A 20,146-nucleotide genomic window follows, 5' to 3' on the forward strand; every position below is an offset into this window, starting at 1 on the left:
ATATATTATTTATTTATTTTTTATTACATGAAAAACATTTCTCGACTAGCTGTTGCGTGGCAGGTAGGCCCTGAACGTCGTACAACCTCTATAGGCGGCGATCGAATGAAGACATTTTTTAAACGACGATTTGACGATGAAGCTGGGCTTGATCGATTGAAGAAATATGAAGGTTTGCAGCGGTGTTGTAGCTCGACAATTTGGTATTAATAAGAAGGCAGCGAACACGCTTTTGGCTGAACGTCGTTTATCTGCTAATCTCCTTTTCCGGAACGCTGAATCATGGGGTCGCTGCTATCGTCTGTGGTGTGAATTGCGCTCCGAGAGTACTACGCAACTACAATAACGTACCTAAACGACCCACTCGAACAGGTGCGTCTAGTTTACCGATACGAAAAATCAGTGATATCAACTTCGTTTTGTAATTCTATCCTTTGATCTTTGCTATCGTCGACCTCGTGGCGGGTGTTATTCGAGATAGTACTACGTTACTCATTTGTAGAAACGACACTTTAGGCAAAGTTCAATATGGCTTCTCGAGCAGACAAACGCGCACGCATCTAATTGTTCGAAAAAAGTTGCGCTAAAAATTCTTTTCGTGCGGCCGAATAATACGTAGGCTTTCTCTGATCGGTTTGGTTTCCTATCGCTGGTGTCGCGGCAGGCAGATAGACTTGATGACTTCCTATCTCTTTTTAATGTTCAGGCTAGAATGAGACTATAACGGAACGCGACTTCATAGTGGACAGTTACGGTGGCAGCTCTTGTTAAAGCACGGGCTTGTTTCAACGCTCCCAGGATCTGTTCCTTACAGTCATTTGTACAGAGAAACGTTTCGGCGTACTTGCGTTTAGATAAATTACCCGTACCTTAGTGGCTGTTGCCCTCCTCCTATTCCAGGACATAGGCGGCAGGAACATTCTGCTTGCTCCCACTAGGCAGGATACAGCTGGCCTTGTCCACTTTCTGCCAGGCCACGAGCGTCTGTGGGGCCTGGAACTTTAGGTCCTACACGAACCTATATATATATATATATGTATATGCATGTCCTATAGCCGAAAACTACTGGCTCTCTGTGTCGTCCGCGGCAGTCTGTACTTTGAATGTACAGCGTTCCATTCGATAGCTAGCCAGGCCGACCAGTCGTCAGAGGCAGCAGCAGAGCACATATCGTCTTGGTCGCTTTTAGACAGCTGTGCGACTGACGCTGGCGTGCTACACTAATGCATTCTCAGTTCCTCCTTTCAAAGACGCCACCAACCACTCCAGCGGAGAGGAAGGATACTATTTATTGACCGGTGATCTTTGTGATATGGTAAACGTTAGAAAGACGGACGAAGAGATAAGAACCTAAATGATTACCTCGTCTTTTCATGACCTAACTCGAATCTAGCTTGCCATTTGTGGTGTTATAGGATTGGGCGTAGACGTGTAAACTCTCAGTACAAGGCATTGCGGCCTGGGCATATTTAGGGGAGCTGAACAGATACCAATGATGCACGTTAATAAGAATTCGTTCACATAACATAAAATCATTTATTAAGCTACTTTACAGCCAAATGCATACAAATAGACTAAACTACGTCGTAATCCACGCTGTGATTTTCAATCTATTTCCACTTTATCTAATTTAATCCTACGCTAGACGCTCCTCGTATCAGGCAATTTGTACGCTTAACCTTGGAACCGTTCGATCGATCGAGTTTAAGGCCAATATACAATAACAACGCTCACATCGAATAGCGCTTGATAATTGTCCGTCCGACCATCCAGTAGTGATCAACTTTGGACGGAAGATGACCCTCATTAATTGTTCATTCCCATTTTTCTGTGTTAGTATACCAGTTTATTTGCTACGATCGCTTGTCGCTTTTCGGTCAGTTCCTTAGGTCGGGGGGTCGTGAAGCGTTGGCCGTAGGAATGCCGGTGCATCCAGCGGCCCTCCTTCAAAACTCATCGTTTCTGATCTGCATGACGGCGCTGTTGTTGTTATAGTGTTACGAGGCGAGCATCGCTACGCCCGAATGAAGTCAATCGCGTGCGAGCCGAGAAATAGTTATAGAGCTGCTACTGGCGTGCGAAGGCAAGCGTTGACGAAGCTGGTCTTACTGCCGTCGTCGTAAAGCAGATCTCCGCAGCGCTTCATATCTTCTGGTGATTTTATTCGAATTTGCGCTATTCGAAGCCGTCCAATTTGTTTCACTGAGCACAAGAGACAATGGTGCTACTTTGAAAAATGTTCGGGGCTATCTTTACCGTCAGCGGGCGAATTCAGCCGCATGCTCCAGTGCTCCTACTACTACAACCGTTACTGTTACACTGATGTACTAAAGCCGTGTACTTTGGTGATGTGCTTTACCGCACGAAGATACGATGCACGCTGGCTGCTATTGATATTTCCATCTTCATTTTTTTAGTTCGCGCGGAGCTCGGTGAAGTTTGACAATCGACATTAATGGTCCTACTGCGTAAAATGGCTTTGATCATGATAAAGAGTGATGAGGAACAAAGATTGCACTACGAACAAGAATCGAGGGCTCGCTAATGAGGCCACCAGTGTACGATTAGTTAGAGATGAGCGTGTGCATGAGCTTTGAGTACAGCTACCTAATACAAAACGAATGCAATAAGGGATTTAACAGCACTTAAGGCACCGCCTGCCCTCTCTAACACAGCGGCTGCTGTAGGTTAAAGTGTTAGGTTGAACATTCTGCCTAATCGTTTTCTTATCTCAGACCAATGATCACATTTTCCTACTAGCAGCAATTAACAACTTATGGACAACAACAGTCCTATTATTGTTTACTAAGCTAGTGGAGACATTTATGATGGAAGAAGGCCTGTACACTGCTTCGAACAACAGGTACTGCCAGAAGCAAAAGAAAAGGCATGTACCAGTTTGCAGGTTTTTTTTCTATTTCGGCACTTTAGATTATATTTCTCGCCGATGTTCCTGTTTATAGGTGAAAATAATAAGGCGAAAGTCATGCACGTCAATATGACTTACTTTTAGCTAGCCATTTTTACGCGGACCTGATATTCTCTGGTTACCCGGTTAAGCACTTTTATATGATTTCTCTAAATTGAAAGTCGACAAATGTCTCGAGTTTTATGTCCGGTACTGCCATTAAGAACTCCCTCAGGCGGATCGTTCCCAGGGTGAAACGGAATAATTAATGGAACGTTGAGAAACAATACAAGCTTATCAGTAAAAAGTTAACTGAAGTGCAACGGCTAAAATAGTGTCCTCTCTGTAATATTTGCTCGTGTGATATATGTACAGTATGTAAAAGGTGACCACTATTAAAGGTACAACAGTTAAGCAACCTTATTATGAGACTATTATTATTACGAAACCTAATTACAGGCCTACGCAGCTTCATGTTTTTTCAGAGGTACTCCACGTTCCAACGTGTTTCGGTATTTCTTCTTTTGCTACTCAATGAGGAGCAAATCCCTTTAGCTCTTCGCTGATCAGACCCATCGAGACTATGTAGATTCATGCACCCCAATGCGCAAGAGGTTGCTCGTTCTCCTGTGTTTTTTTGTCTTTGTTCTGTTTTTTATATGCTCTCTTAGCGATCACGCGTCATGTGGCTACTACTTCGACATTCAAGCTTTTGTCTCTTAACTGTAATTAAAATGCGTCCATGATGGTCGCCGACGCCGGCACACTGTTTACCCTCAATAGAGAGAGTGGGTGCTCTCATGCTGTCCAGCGATTGCAGAAGGCCTGGGCAACCTGGATTATCAGACAGCGTTGTATATAGTCGTTTGCTAAATCGGAGCGTAGGGTGCCCTTTCCTGCTCACGCACATGCGCGACCTACGCTCTCCGGCGGCATTTCTTCCGGACAAGGGGCATTGTTGGCCGTAGCGTGTTTAGGGGACAACAACGGATCCTGTATATCCGCTAGTCACGTCTTTCTCTCTCCACCGTTGAGCGACGTGGTCGTGAGTCAAACGCGTGCGCTGGTGTCGCTAGGACAACCACCCGGCGTCGGACCTTAGTGTAATGATCCCTCTGCAGCAGCCGCTTAGAGCGATATTCATCATTCATATTACAAGACGGCCAGTTGACCATAGACCAATCTGATGCCAGTGCCTCAGAACTGTTGTATATTCTTTTGTGGTGATTGTGGTGATGACTTAGCAAAGACAACAAATAGCCGTAGATAACAAATATTAGGATTATACTAGTGTTAGTCCAAGTTTTTGGCCAACAGCATCGCCGTCAACTGTACCAACAGAAAAATCCATGAACAGCGACCTCTAAAATGGTGATAGCCTCTAAAGAGCAACGTTGCATTCTACTTGATTACTTGCGCTGTTCGTATTTTCGTGGCTTTGTTGAATGCATCACCTCACGAACCAGTTCGTGATGAAACGTCCAGATTTCGAGATTGCAGCTAGCGTTATTTACGTGGTTGTTAGTGCTACTGGAGATGATGGCACTTTGCTGCTTTTGTCTTCACTATTGCTTTTAATGCGAAGTGCTTTTTTTTTCAGTGTGAACTGTTATTGCTAGTCCAATCATATGATAGCCTCTTAGTGAAACGGTAATGTCATTATCGGTGGTGTCCGAAGCGGGCTTCAAATACCGAGTTCCCGGTCCCGCACTAGTTACGCCCACTCATCAAAGTGCCGAACTAGCGAAGTTCAATTCATATGCAAATCTGGGTAGTTGCACTCGGAAAGGCTGGTGCATGGCCTTTAGTGCGTGTGGCTGTCTCGGGTCAATGGTACCGCTACCTTGTGCTTCGGAAAGTATAGTGGACTTATCTACGAGCAACGGCCTATCAATAACAACTTGTGATATACCGCAGTTGTGTGTCACACAGCCGACGCTTGAACACGAACAGCGACTGGTCACACAGCCAAAAAGGTAGAAAAACGGTAAAGGGAGCATTTCTTGGATACTAGTCATAGTTATTACCAGCCTAAAAACTATATATATATATATATATATGGTGACATATGACATATGTGAATAAGGCAGTATTCCAAGATTCGTCAGTATTGAGGTATCCCGGAATTAATACGCTTTACGGTGAGAACAATTTGTAAAAGATTGCATTGTAACGTCAGAGCGAGTCGTGCGACATAAAAATGATCTGCACACACTACCAGATATATGCCTACACATACAATATTTTTGAATCTATAAACCAAATATTTAAACATTACGTAACGTCAAATATTCGCGCTAAATTGAAGAATTCTTGCCAATTAGTTAGAAAACATTGAGTCTTCAATTATCCAGGCGGCTTACTTCAATCAGAAGGTGCGCTTTCGAACAATATGGATATTATAAATAGTATATCGGACGATACCCTGTACAATCCCTCGCACCAACAAAAGGGCATTATTATGTAAAGGTTGCTCATCTTTTTAGGTAAATATTCATTTAACCGTAAGCAATGGCACAATCGTTCCCACGTGACTATTGACAGCGTTTTTAAGGTGGAAACATGGCCATCGTCACTGTTAGCTTCCCGAGGCGCTGCAGAGAAGAGAACGTATTATAAAAAGACAGTCGGGTTGTCGAAAGCTTGGTTGTTGCTTACGAGAAACATAAACGATATAAATGCCTTTTTTTATACTCGAATTTCGAAGACGGCCCGCGTGGAGTAGCAGTCAAAAGACGGTATCATTGTTATATATACAAGCTTGTCATTGCGTTGAAACGCCAGCCATGTTAGATCTAAATCTATAGGTATAACAGCCGTACAAATCGTCCAGATGGAATTAGCATCACCTTAGCTAAATTGCTCATGTTTGAAAAAACTGATAGATCTTAGTAGCCTGAATATTTCAGTAGGAACGTTTTGTTACGCTGGTATAATTGATATAGTTACATTTCAGCGACGGTCCTACACTTAGATAGACCGCCGTATCCATAAACTAACACCGATTACAATACCCTTTTTTAAATCTGTAGCGTAACGGCTATATACGTTATTATAGGCAATGTGTGATGTATGCTACACGACAAACCGTGTCCTATTTGCTCCATCGCAGGCTTTGCATACACACATACAGCTACTTACCATCGTTCCAATAGACAACGCACGAACAGTAATAATCACCTATAATTATTTTACTATGTATATCACCTATAGCTGCGTCGGCCTAATTTCATCATATTCCGCTCATGCAATTCGTCCTTGGCCGAGCTGGGAATCGCCGGATGCGTACCATTGCCATCGAGTTATTAGGCCGTCCTAACATTGCCTCAATTCCGATTATCCCGCCCTGCTAAAGTGAAGTTAATCAACCTGTCATAGAATGTGTCTAGGAAATGGTAGCCTGCGATGACCTTTCTACTCTGTCATTTCCATTTGCCAACAAGCTACTGGCTTATCGTATTACTATCCGCCTTTGATTTATAGGTACATGCACGTGTGCGACCTTATAGGATAAGGTTAGAGAAGAAGAGTTCGCTGTCAGCAAGTTGCAACTAATGCTGTAGTCCTTGCTACACTCCCCCAGCCGAACGTTGGGCTTGCATGTGTGGATGTCAGATTCTACAAGCGTTAGAAGGAACACAGTGGCAGATATGAGATGCGTAATCAATGACACACTTGACGAACCTGTCGATTTCCTATGGTTTCAGAACGGCGCCAGCAGTCATCCGTATCGTAGCAGTATTACTACATAGCTTTGACTGTGGCAGGACAGCGATGATTGTAGGTCAACAAGTTACCTAGTATTCACTCCGACGACAGACGGCTCTTCGTCACGGTAGGCCGTGCTGCAATGCCGCACCGGCAGCTCAAATTGCCGATGGATCATAATTCCAAAGCATTATGTAACTGGATGCATGGTCTTTCCTCATCCGCTCCCAAAATTTTTCACATTTACGCAAGGAAAATTCATCGAGAAAAATCTGAGTCAGTTCGTTCTAGTCTAAACTAGTTCGTTCTAGTCTGACTAAATGCCAATTAGGTCCGGTGCAGCCCTGTGCGCTTCACTTTCAACGATCCTTTTTTAAATTCGAAACCGAACCTTATCGATGACATTTCCCGGAATGAAACTTTCAAGCCGATAAGCCACATAACATATTTCCTATAAGCGGTGAGTTGTACATGGTTACATTTACAGACTTTGAATGAACATCCATAGATGTTCATGTCATCTATGGATGACATAGATGTCAATCGTTACGCTTTGCCCGTATCCTGACATGTATCCTGAGCAATCCTGTTTGATGCCTGCCTCGTAGTTTCAGGTCCGTTACCTCGTTCTCAAACCTTTTTTCCCAAAAGATTTGAAATAAGTCTTCTATCAAAGCAACTACCGTCTAGATTAATAAGAATTACTGCATAAAATATAGAAGGGTACACGTACTTACGCTATAAGCCTACGCATAGCATACATACACTGTCGATTAGGCGTGAAACCCGATAATTCAAAGTATATTTATTGTACATTGTATACATGTGTACAGTGTACATGTAAAACTAGACATGCACGCTAAACGTGATTCCGGCAATACGACTCTTAATGCTGCATGGTGACAGCGTAGATCGTTGAACCGGACGCAGCTTTTGATCGGACCCGGTCTGATGGAATAGAACGGGTTAGTTTGCTGTGACGGAAAGACAACACATCGGAGTAAACAGGCGTATAGAAAGGGTTTATTCGTCTGAACGCGTAAAGACTACCTTGTAACAATTCTCAATGTCCTTTGCTAAGATCTCCTTTTCAACGGATTAGCTGCATCAAGTGAAATAATACTTCATTGACAAGTAGGCCAACATTTGTCGAACTACACCAGATCGGCCCTAGACTACGGCCTGCCTCACCGGACGTATGTGGACATCAGTTAGAATACAGCCAAGCAGTGGTAATCTTACTATCACATTTTCAACATTACGATACCCTGTATCGATAGAAGTACTAAGCGCCGTTTGTCAATACTGGTTTCATGATTAATAACTCATCGATATTCCGATAGAGGCCAGCGGCTGATTGAACCAAACGATCCAATTAGCTATATTCTACTGTCCCGTCAAACGATTCTACTTATAAATAAACCGCTTGTCTCATCTACATGCAAAGAACAAAATTCATAAAAGCTCTATTCTATTATAGGGGATCTCAACCCATACTCGTGCACGTTGTAGGACAACAACGCCTGATGCCGGCGTCCGTTGCAATCAGTAAATATATCATAACCGCTTAAATGGTTCAAAGACTTCAAAGAAAAAACAAATATCACATTTGTTTTTTCTTCTTTGTTAAATTATCGGCTTACACATGACGAACTTGTTGTTTTTGTGGTGCCTTTTGTTTTTTGAGAAAGCTCATCCGATAACAGACAACCGATCTATGTTGAGAACGGGGCCGTTCACAGTAACGTAGCGCGAACAAGTTTTTCTTTTCTTCACCTTAGGCGGTGTGAAAAGCTGCTGTATTTATGCATACGTATGCGTATGATAGTGACAGATATTGCTCAGTTCGAAATCAAGCAGAGAACTCGTTATGTCGGAGCGGGAAGACTTCCCATGCAGCTAATTGTTCTAGCGGAGTTTGCCTTCAGCCGAGCCACTTTTAGCTCGCTACGATTTTTCTGCTGTATCTAAACGACTCCTCGAAATGTTCTGAGAAGAGCTCCGAATCTGGAAACGATACCCAGTCGTTTTACATTTAGTATCTGCACGTAGCGACGACATACAAGTGTCAGCCGTCCGCCTCGAGTTTGACGGGCTTCAGCCACACTGAACCGTAAAAGGGGCAAACTAAAAAGGGCACGCGCGCCAACGGCTTTGTATACAACAGGGAAAGAGAGAAGGAAATAACGTGAAGCGAACAAGAATGACAACTGTAGGGTTATCGTTTTCGAAGCTATGTTCCGCTAATAGTGTCCATAAGCGCATTGATCGCGAATGACTTTAGTTTCTCTTCCTCGTCGCCAAATCACTGCTGGTAGATAGGACACTAAATCTGTGACAGCGGCGACCCTCGAGGTGTTTTTCGTATTTTAATACGGCCTCCCCTTCTGTTTGTTGTTTCAGTTTGATAAAGCATCATTATTAAGAGCGGTAAAATACATGTACGTATGTCCAACGAAATCAGGGGCAATTCTGCACCTCTTCAACCGCTCGCACTCACGTCAGTAGAGTGTCTCTCCTCGCTTCATTTAATCGATTTGCAAACAAAATACGACAAACGATTGGAAAGCGCGATAATGTTTGATAAACACTTGCTACAAAGCTTCGTATAGGTCCCGCTTTAATATATTGGGTCCTATTCTCTGTCGCTACGCAACGTGATCCTACTAGCAACATTGTATAATGTATCAGTATAACAAATACTCGGTAGCCTTTCGACGGTGTGTGATCTATTGAGGAAGGAATTCCTAAAACAGAATAGAATTGCCAACATACGTTAAATACATAGGAAAAGCATGCGCTTAGATAGATGACATAGAACAGTATGACAGCCACGCCGTGAGCCTGCTGGTTTTCACCTGCTGAACTTCACCCTCACTCACACGTAGAACTCACTACACTAACCATTAGCAAACACATGGCTTCCAACTGAAGTTGCAAAGTGTATATATATATATATATATATCTGAAGGTGAAAAGGGAATGCTGAATTGTCGCATTCTGACATATTTACTTGGTTATTATTTTCGTTTGGGTCGTGAAACTGTTTGGTGTTTGTTTTGGTGAAAAAATTGCTTATTATTAAGCAACCCATCTCACATCGGGCCTACTATTGGACATGAATATCTATTCGGTCGTAGCTCCTACACAATTGATGAAACCGTAGTTCTTTCAAATAGTCTTCCTCGACTTTTTTTCCTATCTACTTGTGCTATTGAAATTAGACATTACGCTCATAGAAACTATAATTAGTGTTCTGTCTTTTTCTATCGGACTTCGATGCATCTATGATGATAGCATCGACAAATTGAGGTTTCATTGTATATTCATCAAGCGTTCAAAAGGGGCACATGAACTAATTTCTTTCAAACTCGCGTTTCCCTACAATGACTCTTCAGAGCTATTATTCCGCAGTTGGCCTACTGTTGCCTGTTTGACATGCACCCCACTATGTCGCAATTTTGAGAGAAACGTTTGCAGGTACGTTCGGATAGATTTATAGTATAATTAAAAATCTACAAAAAAGCTGATCGAATAGGATGATCGTGCCGATGCTTGCTGCCATATTTAATAGACCGATCGGAGGGTAGCGTCGCAAAGGTCATGCTCAGCCGCTGAGACATCGCTTTATCGTGATGCTGCTCATATGAGCAGTATTGTTCATCGCAAAGCAAAAAAGACGTAGATTTATTTTTAATTTGAAAGCTTATTTGATTTATTGATGTTCAAGGCCCACTTTATTTTAAGAACATCTAGCAATTGTTATTACAAATGTAAGCGCGTCCTGCTCAAAGGTTGTTAACAACCTTTTGAGAGCTTATTTGGCACAACAGTGCAAAGGTTTTTCCACCCAACTCTCGTCATTTAGTGTACGTCCTTGAAATATTAATTACTAATTAATATTTATGTATACGTAACATTAACGCTAATATTAATGTTATTGTCGTAATAGACCATTAAGCGCACACACACACCCGTGACGTAAACCAAATTATCATATTAAGCTCCCATAACAAGCGTATATATCTCTATATATATAAAGAAGATACATGAAGCCAGCATCTTCCTTCAGCGAGAGGTCAACGCTACTTAAGCACCTTTCCTCTTTCCACTAGCTGCATACATACGTCTCGCGTGACAATGCAGTTGTGTTTCCTACCTCCTGGTCCTGTGTTTAGCCTGTACGTGTAGAGAGCCTGTAGAGCAGCGGAAATGACACGCAGTCGGACTAAGATCTCTGTACCTACGTAGCTGCTAAAATACAAAACGACGTTATGGTCAGACGGAAGAAATAGGGATTACTGCCGGTTCGTTGCGTAACTGCTTCCGTCTTAATCACACGTTACTGCTGTCTTCAAGCAATCGCTTGGTCCAAAAAGGGAGATGATGATCTTGGTTACCATCTATGTACAGTTGTTTTACCTACTTGTGTATGTATGTGTATATTCGCATAAAAGTACTGTTACTACGAAAACAATACCCATAGCTTTACATATAAAATTGTTGGAACCTGTTGTTATCGATACGAAGCCGGCCGACAGTTGAACGTTAATATATATTCACAAAGAGCTGGCTGATCGATAAACTATATCGAAACAGCCAACTGTATGTCAGATGGGTATTGTTTAAAGTAGTATATGGCCGAAAAGCGGGATCTCTTGTGGTTATTACCGCTTTTACTAAAATAATCTGGCTGTGATTATTAATATTCGAACTAGCCGAGAAAGCATATTGAAGACAATTTGCCAGTTTAACACAGATACTCTTCTTGAAAACGAGTGGAACGACGAAGGACAAAGGAACGCTTAGCGAAATCGTCCAAGTCCCGTAGTGGACTTCGATAGACAGCGTCGTTTGTTGTTGGAAGGCCTTTGCTTAAAGCAAGCTCAATGAGACGACCAAACGTCAAAATCGAAGTTTTTTGAAGTAGCAGTAGCAGTAATAGTGGAAATCTTGTAATAATGATAGCGCGATCGAAAAGTTTACAAAACCGTTTTGATTCTCTAAGAAATAGATGAAAGCTCGGTGGTACAAAGGATCGAATTCCACAAAGCGGAAAGGGCTCTATACAGATCGCGCCGCAGGCTACCAGAAAACATGTCTTCTTTCCATTAGTAGAAGTAGCTTCAGGATAGCGGGGTTGATGAGTTCCTTACTGATGTTGAAGCCTAGACGAAAAGCTCCCGTTTACAATAAATTAATGGTGGCGTGTCTGCCACGCAATGGCCTCTGCTGTCTGAGATTATGCCTAATGACCTAAAACTTAAGCTATTGTTTGTTAGCAGCGACAATACCTTAATAAACTGTTCCAAAAACGGTTGAAAATTTTCAACTTGATATTACAGTTCGCTCTTGTTTGTCATGTTTATTTTGCTTACAGACTAATCTCTTATGGTACACGAAGTACTTCGTGTGATACAAGACCTCATCTACGCCATCAAATCGTGGCGTAGATGAGGTCAGAGCTATCACAGTTGCTAATTATTTTCAATCGCTAGCGTTTGTTCGTTCCCCGAGTCAGTCGACATTTCCGTAATTCTGCTGGTAGACTAAGTAGCGAGGCTAAGAGCGTGAATAGTTATCTATCCTAATATAGACTTTCGTCGTTTCAACTTGTGTTGATAGTATCTCTAACTTTTCATCTGCTATGAAATGGTGGCTGAGGGTGGAAAATGTCTTTTAAACACGTAGACACGACTGATACCACAATTCATACTGGAACAAATTCGGTTAAGATATTGAGATTTTCAGCCTAATGTACGATCCGAAGGCCCAAAACTCATGTCGTTTGTGATAGATATCATTATTTTAGTATCAGTGTTGATTTGCTTATCTGTACGGAACAAGCGATGTGAATTGTTGAACAAGCTCCTGCTGCAATCAATTACGTTGAGCTAGGCATATGTATATTTAGCACTCTTTTTCCCATAGAAGTTTGCGTAAATTAATAACTAAAATAGACGTTATTATATAATAGTGAGTACTACTAAACCGAATTCTTTTAAATTATCACTATGTAAAGCAGCGTTAACACTGGAGGACTCAGAAGTAAAAGTACCGGCCAGTTACCAGAGAAATAGAGAGGATCATTGTTGATGTACCATATGAGATTCGCTCTTTTAAACCAAAGAAGGTAGACGTATCTGAGCGCAAATCATTGTACGGGACATTCAGTTCCACTACCTTCTCCTCTAACAAGATTGAAATAATTATTTAGTAGGCCCTTTGTATAACAGGGCCTAATCAGCTAAGCGCTCTCTCATTTGCTAGTATCTTTTTTGTTCTATGCTTTAAGAATCTTACTCGACGTCCTGCTAAAGCGATACCGACCTCTAAACTTATCTGCTGCAGAGCACAAGCGTAATGTATCACGATTCGCCATAGCTTCAACATTACCCCCGAATTTAAGCCTTTACACCTTTCCTATCTAAGTTATTTATGTAGGTCGTTGCAACAACGCAAAAAATTACCCAGTAACATCTTCAGATATGTCAAATATAACTATATACATAATTCAATATAAGCATGTTGTGCTGAAGTTCTTCTATACGATTTGATGGTTAAATAAGTTGTATTTTACAATCTACAGCAGTTGTAGGAGTTAACCGTGAGCCGGTTCTGTTTTTTCGATTTCATTTCACATTTTTGTGACACACACACACACACACACACACACACACACACACACACACACACACACACACACACACACACACACACACACACACAGACGTTTTGTTTGGCCTGCGTTAGCCCTGTAAGTCGGTCGGTTTAATTCACGTCTGCTTCCAGTAGAAGAGGAAAAAATGAGGTCTCTTAAACTTAAGCGTAGACTTGTATCTATATGAGTACTTCAAATGAGGCTAGGCTGGAACCTGAGCGCTTTGCCTGTGTTGTCTTTGGGAATCCCTGGCCGCGTTTGTCAGCTACCACTAGCAAAGCCTCGCGGGACCACTGCGGTTCTAGCATACGAATCACTAAGCCGCCTTGAATTCAGCCTTCAGTCAGTAATGTCACGGGCTTTTCCAATCAGGTTACATAGAACTTCAGGCCACCGAGCACGGAATAAGTGCGTGTGCGTTATGACCTCCCTTCCCCACTGGGTGCCTACACATCCAAAAGTCTCACAGCTCAAAAAGGAAGCGGCGCGTATCTAAACCTCCTTCACTGCACATACTCTGTGGCGAACGCTGAAAAAAGCTATTTTCGCTGTAGCCACGTCTATTGGTTGTAAATAGTGCAATTCCATTGTAACCAACAACTTTGCATTCCTGCGGTTCGAGGTTAGGCGACGTGGGTTGCATTTCAAATATTTTTAAAATGATTTCCTTAGTTTTTTTCCCGTCCCCATCATTGGCGACTGCAATGGAGCACCCGGAATAGCTCGGTGGAAGAAAGAACCATGTATTATGTATACCAGTCAGTCATACCGCAGCCGTACGAAACAGGGCATGTCAATCAAGACAAAGCCATAATAAGAATATGTAACCAAATAAGATGCTACGCCTAGTAAAGAACGAAAGAAGCATACAGCTTATAGCAATGATTAACAAAAGTGCAGTATCATGGACGATGGGTGAACGGTTCCTCAGAATACCAAGCTTAGCGTTAAGCCGCCTCAGTGTTCACCGCCGAGCTTGTAAAAGTCGACAACGACACAAATCGGACTCGAATTTTCGTTGAAGCGCCCGGAACCATCAGTAAAAAAGACTGGGGAAGTAAGATATGCGTCGTGCAGTTAATGCTCGCTACGCCGGAACAACGACAACCCCCGTCGCGATGGTCCCTCAGCTCAGTCTCTGTAACCTCGAAGTCCTTCGACTCGAAAACTCATTCGCAGATTTCACCCAACTTCTTCTCCTTCTAACTGACAGTGGTGATCTATTACTCCGCAAAAAGTTACGAATACATCGCCAAGAGTGAAATCCTACCCAACTGGGACCAAGCGATATTCCTGGTGAAAGAAGACGCGCTTCTGCGTTTGGTGTCAAAGACACTTGTTGTCGGATGCTGCAAATAACGTGACGTAGGCCATTCGTAGAAGCTCACTCACGGAATAAGGCCAAGTCCCCTTCGACAACCACAGTAAACATCGGTATCTGGTAGCGGCAGAAGCGTACGTAACAAGAAGCGAAACAATCGGTCGCATTTTTCTCTCTCTCGCACAAAAAATACAATAACAACACGGACAAGGATACGTACCCACTGCTGTTGCCGTCGTCGTCTCTTCGTAGAAGAACCAAAGAGTATATCTCCTTTAAGACGAAACAGTAGACAAAGGAACTAGAAAGCGACAAAGAAGTCGTCTCACAGTTCTCTCCCGGTTTTGACATCGTGTCCCGACAGATCAGCAGAGCGGAAAAATTCGACCGATTTTTCCGTCTTTTTCCGTCATCGCTGCCGTCACCATTCAAACCCGCATCGTCAGGATCTTTACCGGAGTCTCAGAGGTTCAACGGGGTGTGCGTTATGCTCCTGATATTCTACGGTCACTAAGTCGTACATGTATTCTCCCAGTTTCCATTTTTCTTTTGTTTCGTGTAGCGGATGGCTTCGAGTGCCATTTTGCACTCGCATGCACGCATACCCTCGCAACGCGTCAGTGCACTGCTTAGCAAGATCCTTTCTTAGCCTGCTTCTATTTTAAAATTCTGTCTTTTCCGCGCAGCAACGTTGGCCGGTTATTTTCCGGCAGACGCACCTTGATTGTCTCGTTTTTTCTTCTACTTTGAGCGCTGCCGTTCAACCTGCTAGCAGTAGTAGTACTATTACTTTAAGCTGTCCTATCATAAGTGGTTCCTGCCGTTTGCGACTGCCCTAGGGCGAGCGGCAGCACTACGAATCTAATAGTTGTTTTATGCTGGCAGTCACACACGTCCAAGCAAACGTTCTAGCTGAAGGGCGGAATGGGATGTGAATAGTGAGCGACGCTCGCAGTGCAGCGCCGTGATGACACTGTAGGGGCGTATTTGCGTCGACATGGCGCGCGACCTCCCTAAGTCATGCCGTTAGCATTTCGAATGGGGGCCAAAGATGCTTTCAAATTCGATCCTTGCACGGCGAAGTAACAGCACTCGCTGCTTTTTGCGACACTCATAGCGGTTTAAATATCGTTCGTCTAGTCGATGAGATGAAGGGGCTGCTACGCAGCCCCCTGGTTGGTTGAGGCGTAAAGAGTCAAAACAGCGATGAATGCGAAGCAAAAGCGACGGATATAGGCTGAAGATAGAGGTAGTCGCATGGCGGGCCTGCGCGATGGCCGTAGGTAGACTGGTTTTCTAGGTACGTTGTGATGAGCGAGCCCAACAAGGGCGAAGGCTGCCTGTGATCGTTCGTGATAGCGTGCCGCTAACTCTTCACTGACATCAACAAAGTGCAGCACTCCAGTGTACTCTAGCGAGGATGTCGGCATGACCCTTGGCCTTCCGATAGAACACTATGTTAAAGTCATGTAACTATGTTTGGCATTATGACAGACGACAAGTAAAGCTACGAGCAAACAGGCATTCATGCAAGAGCTCTTACCGAGCATCCTACGTAATAAACACCCTGCAACCCCAGTTAACACTGTAAAAGTGAAGAATTTCAGTGCTAGCATTGAAATATATATGCATATATGTATACATGTTTCACGCGTATGCATAGCACACTACCGTGCCATCGAATATAGTAGCATTTACAGGCTACAAATAGGAATATAGATCAACCGTGTAATGCAATATGCCCCACTTATTGTTTTCCTTTCTCTCTCTCTCTCTCTCTCTCTAGCGGACTTTGTCTAGCTTTTACATAGTCCCTGTTAGATCCGTCCGTGACCTACAGATTCGTGCCAAGGATGTCTGACCTTCTCCGCTCCATCGAAACAGTGAGTATAACTAACTAGCAGTGCGTCCTTGCCAGGCTGTCCACTGAGAACAGCGCACCATCCTTATTGAAGGACTACCATGGAGAATGGCATTTCCGTTTCTTCACATGATGTCTTGCGTGACCCAGCCAGCGTGCGCTCGTGCTTAACTCGTTGCCAAATGTTTTTACCTAAATGATAACAGGGAAATCAAATGATAGCCTAAATAACGTGCTTCGTATCTTTTCGTTTCCGCGAGTGTTTTGCCTCCTTAGCTATAGTTTCGTAAACCTTCAAAGCGTTTTGATGATGGAACAACACACATAAACAGGCAACTCACAATAAGAAGCTGTGCGTGGCCATCGTAAGCATGCGCAGAACGCTGAAGCCGCTCAGATATCCAGTGTAGCCTCGATTATATCATTTGTGAAAAGAAAATCTCTGTGAAGACCTATCAACTCGAGTGGATATGATGTCCTACGTTGGCAAACGTTTGCGCGACAGGGCTTGTCCTAGAAAACCTTATAGTAAATAACTGAGCATAGTGAAGGAGTCAAATTAAATTGTTGTAAGCGAAAGCTTGTGGCGACTTTTCTGATCTCTATTTTTAGTCTCGATTCAATTTTGAAGGTCTCTCGTTGCAGCGTTATCGTATATATTGATCGATAGAAATGTCGGCCCGGCCGTTTCCATTGCGGGAAACAACTCACGAACTCCCATAGAATTCGATGGCAGAATCAGTGACATCTAGCAGTGAAACGTAGGATTTTGCCACAAGGTAATTTTGCCCTAAAGCAGGTGAAGCTTATGCCAGTTTTTGTTCGTTCTTTCCTATCTGCGATAACATTTTTAGCCTACTTGCCTTAAAGCTAGAATAGACAGTAGAGGTTAGCTATCACTGGTTTGCTAGAATAGCAAACAATTTCTCTGTACAGAGTTGTTGTTACTGTGATTGATGTTTATCCCCTATTAATTGGTGTCCTGGACACAATTTAACGTTCAGCCTCTAGCGCGTGACGACAGCGGCATCACGAAGGTCACGGGGAACATTTTCAAAACTGCCAAAAAGATAAGTTTCCGTGAATTTCTCGGTATTTCGTTACCACATATCGTATCAACGCGAAATTCTTCCATAATACATATCGGTTTTTGTAACAATATTTACAAACCTATAGATTTGTACTAGTATAATCTAAGAAACAGCAGTAATTGTAGCTTCGATATAGTTGGTTAAAACGATTCATCATTCGGGAAAATTATGATGATTATTGTACTCGATAACCCTTGGCTTTGTCATTCTCAGCGTATCAGTGTTTCAGGATCGTTTTTGCCGGGTTTTGGTCCGGTGGACCTGACAGGACGGTCGGTGGCAGTCGTGGGGGAGTCCTGACAAATGATCTACGATGCCTGCTTAGTTAGAACGGCAACCAATAAGTAATGGGAGATAACTTCAGTGATGATCGTAACAGACTGCTAGAAAAATCTCCGCCAGTTGACATCCATTGATTCATTTCAACAGCTGCTACATCTGCTAGCGCCATGTCCCTCCCTGTTCCGTCAATTGCAACCTTCTGCTTAGCACTCAAATGCTCGGTTCGCGGCCATCAACTAAATTAACGCTCATTAAGATTTTGTCGTCTAGTTCGCTGCTGTCATGACTACTTTCGAATAACCATCAAACTCCGCAGTAATAACAACATCAGAAAGCAGAGGGAACAAAACTAGCGATATAGGTTGGCGGCGGGTGGCCTGTGGGGCGTCGTTCGTATTCGCAGCGGATCAAGCAATCGTGTTGATTACTTACTTGGTCTGTCGTTCGGTCGACACGTGCGTACAGGGGCTCCGGAGGACGACTGCCGCCGTTAACGCTAAAACGCGAGCATTATCCCTGGGGATTTGATCTAATAATGGCGGTCCAGAAAAGCTTTTGCTCTTCCTCCGGGTCGTTGGTTATGCGAAATTCGAAAAAATGACAGCAGCGTTAAGCATAAAGGTCAGCCTTGCAGAAGCAACAGAGTAGCCGGCAGTGAGGGCAAGCTCTATCGTCCCACTGTGATAGGATCTAGAAACAATAACTGTAATCATCGATCACTAATTCTAGCCATCAAAACGGCTATTTTTAACATCATCATCAATTTTTCCAGCCCCGCTTTGTCTACTGTCCACTACTGCTGCCACAGTCCGTCGAATGAACCCAAGCGAGCGCGGTGTATTGGAGCTCTTGGAGGTCTTGGGATGGGCTCGCGGCCATTGGTGCCTCTGGTGCTACATTTGTGGCAGCAGGCATAAGTCACCTTAGCACCATATAAGTGTATCGTAATCCGCTATGAACAGCTGGCAGGATTTAAATGAAGCGTTATTATCGAAATTATTAAAAAAAAAAAAAAAAAAAAACGATAAGGAAGCGAAAAACTATTCAGGGACAACTTGAGTCCGAAACCTCTGAAGGTTTCGACTTCATGGTCGAGGACTGTAGTCATTATAGAGCAATAATAAGAGTCATAAATAGGATCTACAGTGGATAGTGGCGATTCTATCCGAACCAACATAAATTGCAATGCAGGTTTGTCAAAGTAGAATATAAATATTGCAGTAGTTTCGGAAGATCGCAAATATCCAATAAACATTAAGAAGGCGTTTAGGACGTTTCATGTATATTATATGCTTCAATTCCGTACTAAGGACGTACACGTAGCAATTTATCCCTCTTCTGGATATACAGTAGCACCAAAAAGAGAAGTTAGTCAGCTAAGATAGAACTGCAAAAAGCTATTTAATTGCCCGCGGTATTTTTTTCCAACAGCTAGTTGGCGCAGAGTGTGGCTTTTCTGGTCTCGCTCAACTTTGCGACTCGTTTTGAATCACTGCTACCTCACTTTGTCGCGTTCAACCGACGCAGAGAGGTCACTGAGACGGGTCCGCCAACAAAGCGCATCCGGCGCTTACTACGTAAGATTGATTTCTGCTTAATACTTTAATAAGCGTTTTCGTAGCTATTGCCTCCTGGCGTTTTTCAAATAACACTGGCTACTCCGTACGTGGGAAGACGCAATGCGCACGAAACTGATCGTCGCGACTACTACGTTATTTTTCCGGGTAATCATAGTGAAGCGTCCAAGCTGTGCCTTCCGTCCGAGGAGAAAGCGGATCTATTTGCAGCAAAACTGAACCGTCGCTAAATGACTTAATACGAACAACCTATAGGGCTGATACTTTGACGAAAGCCATACACAATGCGTACCGCCGTTGCTCTCGTGTCCGTCAGAGCCAACGCACAACGTATATAACCTATAACGTAATAGAAATGATAACTTTACAAGCGCTTTGTAGCTAATAAAACGACGATCGAATACCGCGTTCAGCTCTAGGCAGAATTGCGGCAGGACTGCTGGCCGTCAAAGGATGTGAAAATGTCCTTGTATCGGCTGAAGGTTAAGTGTATTGGAAAAAGGAAACACATCGGAGACGGATCGATAGATTCGATATTGTCTTATGATAACGGCGGTTAATTACTGGATGATTGCCGCTAGGAAAGGCTCTTCGGGGTAGTTAAGGGGTGAGAGTGAAATCTTACTTTTTTTTCTTTGGCTTTTTTATTTCTTTTACGTTAGTGTGATTATTTGGACCTAAGAATCATTCGCTGACTGATGGAGTTCTGGAGTGGATCAACTCATTTGAATTATTTG

The 20,146-nt window shown here is 43.1% G+C and overlaps 1 long non-coding RNA gene across 2 annotated transcripts in view; it reads right to left on the minus strand.

The window, feature by feature from the left end:
- Positions 1-7,617: 7,617 nt before the first annotated feature.
- Positions 7,618-20,146, minus strand: part of LOC111263969 (uncharacterized) — an 89,302-nt gene continuing 76,773 nt past the window's right edge. Inside the window, exon 8 of one of the 2 annotated variants that reach the window (XR_002682556.2) lies at positions 7,618-8,623. This is a non-coding gene — a long non-coding RNA (uncharacterized LOC111263969). Of the gene's footprint in view, positions 10,813-20,146 lie in introns of both variants that reach the window. The other variant, XR_002682555.2, reaches the window with a different exon arrangement.

This window comes from Varroa jacobsoni, unplaced genomic scaffold, assembly GCF_002532875.2.
Source record: "Varroa jacobsoni isolate VJ856 unplaced genomic scaffold, vjacob_1.0 scaffold_806, whole genome shotgun sequence".
NCBI classification, from domain to species: domain Eukaryota; kingdom Metazoa; phylum Arthropoda; class Arachnida; order Mesostigmata; family Varroidae; genus Varroa; species Varroa jacobsoni.